Source organism: Lemur catta, chromosome 17 (genome assembly GCF_020740605.2).
Source record: "Lemur catta isolate mLemCat1 chromosome 17, mLemCat1.pri, whole genome shotgun sequence".
In the NCBI taxonomy this organism is placed as follows: domain Eukaryota; kingdom Metazoa; phylum Chordata; class Mammalia; order Primates; family Lemuridae; genus Lemur; species Lemur catta.
In genome coordinates, this window is record NC_059144.1 from 34651166 (window position 1) to 34657412 (window position 6247).

Genomic DNA, 6247 nt, shown 5'->3' on the forward strand with positions numbered 1-6247 from the left:
AATAGCACTGAGCTAGAAATTTGGGACTATGGTTTGGGAGAGACCTCTCAGACCTGAGGTCAGTGAAAAATTTGGGATTCATCTGCATAAACGTGACAGCAAAATTTAATCAAAGAATAAGACCATCAAGGAAGAAAGTACAGAGAGAAGAAAAGCAAACAAAGACACATCTTTGGCAGAGGTGGGGGGGGGGTTCCTGCATTAAGAGAGCAAATGACAAAGAGAAGACTCTAAAGAGAGGAGTCAAATCAGAGTCTTGCTACAAGAATTGAAGCCATATCCCAGTGGCTCAAGGAAGGTAGACCTTCAAGGGAAAAGAGGGCAACCATGCCAAATACCTCAGACAATCATTTAGAATAATAACCAAGATGTAGCTTTTGAGTTTGGCAGCGGGATGATCAATGACAATCTGCAAGTGACTGCTGTCTGCTTTTGCAGACCTGAGACAAGGATTTGAGTGAAAGAAGTATAATATGGTGGTGATCCCAGGAAGTATAGCAAAAGACCTTGAAGTAGCAAGAAGTGTGTAGGAACTGTCACTGAAGCTCTGATGACATTCAAGATGGACTGAGAGGATTATGGAGGGGGGTGGGGTGGGTACTGACAGCATCTTCTAGAGCTGGATTCAGGTACATGGCAACAGAAACTGAGTTTCCCTTGGTCCTCACCAAGGGAGAATCTCAGTTAGAGAAAGAATCCAATTTTATCAGGCGTCACTACCAGCTATTCAGACAGAACATCCAGATCTTTCAGAGTCTGTCCAGGCATCTGATAAAGGCCACCTCATTCCACCAGATCCCACTCTACATCTGCCGGATGCTACCACATCCTCTTGGGAACCAGAAGCCTGTACCTGTTCTTAGAGAATTCTGAAGTCAGCTCACCAGACCCCTCTGAGTTCCAGCAACAAAGCATTTTCCCCCTTTATTTTCAATCTAAAGAGATGATTATTAATCATCCTCATTTTGGCTGCTCATCCTGCTAAAAGAACAGTTTTTTTTAACTTCAGTAATCAAACTGATCACATGAGGGAGAAACAAACACCTTGAGCATTGTTCTCTTTGTGCACCACCAACAGTGCGCCCACGTGCCAGCAGTCCCAGAAGCAGACCTCGGTCACACCCCTAACAGAGGAGCCAGGCAGGATGGAGCAGGGGGCATAGCTGCAACTTGGGACACTGAGCTGGTCTTGCCTTTGCCTCTATTGGCCCAAATGATACTTCACCAGTCCTTCCATTTCATTTCTTTGGTGGATTGTTTAAAAAATTGTCCCAAGGTCCCCATCTCTTCCTATATTCACATCCTTAGCAATGTAGCCTTTCTGCTTCTTTCATCAAGAGGTGAAGTCTACTCCCCTTCCCTTTAAATCTGGTCTGGCTTTGTAACTTAACTTGCCAACAGAATGAAGTAGATATGACAGCTTCCAGAGGCCATGCACACATCCACTCACTCTCCATGATCAAGCCAGGGGTCTTGCCCAAGGATCACCCCAGCTAAGAGCCAGCCTGTGCATGAGGCCGTCCTAGCCTAGCCCACCCCCACTGACCCACCAGCTGACCACACACACGTGAATGAGCCCAGTACCCAGTTCTAAACGGGACGAAAAGAGTGTCCCAGCTGACCTGTAAACTCAAGAACATGAAAAATACTTCATATTTTAAGCTACCGAGTTTGGAGTGGTGTGTGAGACAACAAAAGCTAACTGATATAATCTCTTTGGGCCTCAAACTTGTCATCTACAGAGATGAGGACTAAATGAAATAACCTCTAAGGCCCGTATTGCTTTGTATATTTTTCTAACTAGCTTCATCATTCTATGATTTTCAGCTGAAATGAAAAACTTGAGAGGATGTATTAATTTGCTGTACACTAGAGAGTTGATGGGCATTAGTTGCACCGTATGTGTACATAGACATCCAGGCACTTGGATGCAGCATGCAGCACACAGATGGGGTGGGGCAGGGAAGCAGAGAGCACATTCGGGAGTGCAGGATCCGGAGTACCTGGTTCCCTGCATATTAAATCAGTCACCATTCTGTCCTCACACTCCAACCTTCTCCTCACAGCAGGTCTAGATTTTGTTTGTGAAATGCATTTTGATTGCTTATATTGATTTTGTACCCAAACCTCTTCTTTTCAGATATGGACAAGACTATTTTAAGCCTTAACAATTAATTGTCTGGGATTTATATGACCCAATGGATTAAGCCTGTTGAAAAATCTTTTGACCTTCTTAAAAAACAGAACAAAAATGTCCTACTGTTTACTTAATGGAACAGAATGGCTTCCACCCAAAAGCTTGCTCAGGGCCCAAATGATGCCTATAATATAGCCTGATAGCCTGGAAGTACTATTGACCTAGCTGAACACATCTATACGTGCCAAGCTTGCCTTCTTTTTTTTTTTTTTTTTTTTCCCTCCTGAGAGGGGCCATTTAAAGGCACCAAAGTATTAGGTTCCAATTTCTGTTACTCACTAACTGTGTAAGTTGAAACAAATTACTTAGCCTCTCTGAGTATTAGAGAGGGATAAATACAATGGGAATCATATGGACGGTATCGTAAAGTTACTGCAATAATTAAATGAGATGCACATGGAAACAGCTTGAAATATTGTCATTTGCTCAGTTAATATTCATTTTTTCTATGCTATGTATTGATTCATTTCCTACACATCATTCACTGTCTGGCTTAAATGAGTCCCCTTTATGAAGTCTTTATTCACAGTGTCAGCTCATGTTAAATTCTTTTTCCCCCTCTCTTATTTATTCAAGCAAATTTTCTGAGTCTGAGCTAGGCCCAGGGATATAGTCATTAGCAGAACTGTCCCTGCCACATGGAGAGAGGTACAATAAATAAAAAATATAGTGTATGATTAATTCAACTCATCATGATGCAGGCAGGCCAGCAGTGTTTGGGGACATTATGGAAGTAAAGAACAGGAATAAACCAGGGAAGTCTTCCCAAAAAGGTAGCATCGAAGCTGAGTTAGACATGGAAGAAGGTGTTAGCCCTGAGCTGGAAAGAAGGGTCTATTTCAGCCAATCTGAATTCCTGACTTAATGTTCTTTCCAAACATACTCATTGGTGCCTCAACTCTATACTAACCTATGAAATTTTCTAATAGGTTCATTTGGTGTGTCTCCCCAATTAAATTTCTCATTCGCTTGGGGCAAGGCCTATATATTCTACTTTATTTTTTTTTTAATTTCTCTCTAAAGCTTAATACAGTGCCAGGCAAATGTTAGTACTCAAATTGTTGATTGGTTGAGAAAAAAGACAGTGAAGTGATTTATAGTGATGAATCCTAATTTATAAGACATCTCACACTGACCTATGAACTAATTACCACTTTTTAATGGTAATTTTTGGAACTATAACACGCATTCAGAAAAGAGCACAACTCAATGGATTTTCATGAAGTGAATATACCCATGTAACAGGCTCTCATGTTAGGAAGAATAACATTGCTGCCCCTACTTCCAATGTCCCCTTGCATACCTTTTCATCTACTACTTTCCTAAGGATAACCATTAGCATGACATCTACCGACACGTTTTTGCTCTTATTTTGAAGTTTACGTACAGTGTGTACTCATCTGTGTCTGACTTCCCTTACTCAACATTATGTTTCTGAGATACATCCACTTTGTTACATGTAGCTGTATTTTGTTCACTCTTCTTGCTTTCTAGCAGTCCATTGAGAGAAAATACATTATCCATGTAATGGTTTTGGTCCTTGGGCATGTTGCTCTGAACACTTTTGCATGCATCTTTATATAAAATATACATTTATTGCTGTTGAATGTATACCTAGAAGGAAAGTTTCTGGATCATAGGGTCATATATATTTATCCTGACTTCACTAGATAACCACCAAAAAGCTTTCCAAACCAACTGCACTAATTTTTACTTTCACCAGTTGTATGCCTCCTCATTTTTAAAATAAGGGCCATTTTGAAAGACAAAATTGTCTTGGATCCACCCACATTACAGAGCATAGAGGTTGTGCTGTCAGCACTGAGTGACTGGAAGGGTTTCAGTACACACAGATCTGTGGACGTCTCATAAGCAACCTCTCAGCTCCCTCAGCCCCACCTACCTCTTGGTAAACTTTGGCGGAAAAATATAGCAGAGTTTCCCAATAGTGCATGTTTTCCAAGGTGGAATGGATTTTAAAAGGAGTCGCTATTTTTTTTTTTTGGTGTGGCTTGTAAAGACAGGCTGTTTCCCCATTATCTCTCCCATTTATTACGTTAAGAGGAAAAATACTTATTTGCAGAAGATGAAAAGATAACAAAGTAGCTACAAGCTGAGAAATCAGAAGCAAAAACATTTGTGATGTTTCCTGCAACTGTGGTGTTTTCTTTGTTCCATCTCTTCTTCCTCATTTTCTTCTATGCCAGATGCTTTGCCTCGACCTGTTTCACCTGGGGCCAGGGACAGCCTATGTCCCAGCATGTTCTCCTCCTCCTTTAGCAGGCTTTGAATAAATAGATTTCTGGCTCAGAATGACGTTTACTGCCATTATCAGCAGTTCCTTGTTGCTGGCGCCCATGTCAGCTGAATTAACACATTCATTTATTAAGAAAGATGCTGTTGTTCTGTTGAGAACAGAACAGGTTGTGAATGTTGGCTTTGTGGCCCTTGGATTTTATAAACATGTACTTGAGATTCATATGTTTCATGGTGCCTTGAACACAGTAGGAATTCAGGAAGGAATCATCGTATCCGGGTCTTGCCCTGCATACCTGGGGACCAGGATTACAACATAATGGCTTGCATAAAATGCCCCATACCCCCACTGGACTGCCAGCCCTCCAAAAGTAGCAGCCCACCACATTCCCAGCATGTAGTAGAGTGGCAGGCACAAAGAGACACTCCTTAGATATGTGTCAAATCCTTACTAATAGATGTAATTAATGCCAGTGAGCAAGAGAAAACATAAAATGATTTAGATAACTTGTAGCTAAACAGAAACCCAATTGATAAGTTGTTTAAATATTCTTTCTTCATCCAAGATGCCAGCTGGCATTCAGCCTCAGTTCAAACATGGACACAGGGTATATCTCCAGGTATATGTTTTGAAACAGAAGAGCAACACAGCAAGGACTATACCTATTATAAAAGTTGCTTCTTAATATTGTGTTAGACACGTATTAAACCCACATATATACCAGTTAGATGGGCTTATATGCATCTTTGAAGGAGTGGATGCCCCCAATCAGCTTCCCTCCACTATCCAGTGGAACCGCCTTACTCATATTCCAAAATGGTCATAAACCAAATTGTAAGAGTCACTTGACATATTTTAAAGTGATGATATAACCACATATTATTTAATCACGTTCATTTCACGTTTATTGCTAAGGGTTTTGTGGACTGGCCATGCTCCCCAGGCAGATTGTAAAGACCTCTCGGTTTGGGCTTGAGGGAAAGAAAAGCAAAATGCAAAGGCTATCCGGGGTGTTGCCTCTTGAAAAATAAAAATAAAAATGTACCTTAATTTGGACTCCCCCGTTTTGACATCCTATTTGGGACCATCCCATTTCACCACCAAGATAAGTAAATGGCATCAGTACTTATTTATTTTTATTTATTTATTTATTTATTTATTTTTTTGAGACAGAGTCTCACTCTGTTGCCCGGGCTAGAGTGAGTGCCGTGGCGTCAGCCTAGCTCACAGCAACCTCAAACTCCTGGGCTCAAGCGATCCTCCTGCCTCAGCCTCCCGAGTAGCTGGGACTACAGGCATGTGCCACCATACCCGGCTAATTTTTCTATATATATTTTTAGCTGTCCATATAATTTCTTTCTATTTTTAGTAGAGATGCGGTCTCGCTCTTGCTCAGGCTGGTCTCGAACTCCTGAGCTCAAACTATCCGCCTGCCTCGGCCTCCCAGAGTGCTAGGAGTACTTGTTTAAATGAGGCTCAGAAGCATTTTCCTTTTCCAATACTTAATGTTGCGTTTTTCCTTTAAGGTGACTGCAGATAATGACGCTAAAATTGTTAAATCTGCAGAGCATCAGAGTAAGGACGGTGGTAAGAACACTGCACTGCAAGAGAACACAGGGACTTTCAATTCCCAGGCCTCCTTATTAGTTTGCCATGAGTCATTGACCACTTATCACCTCTTGTTCTAACCTTGTTTTGCAACATGATTTGTCCACACTTATTTATTAAGGATATTACATTATTTACAGCTTGTTCATTGACAGTCTGTCTCTACAAGTGACAGAAAAACAATA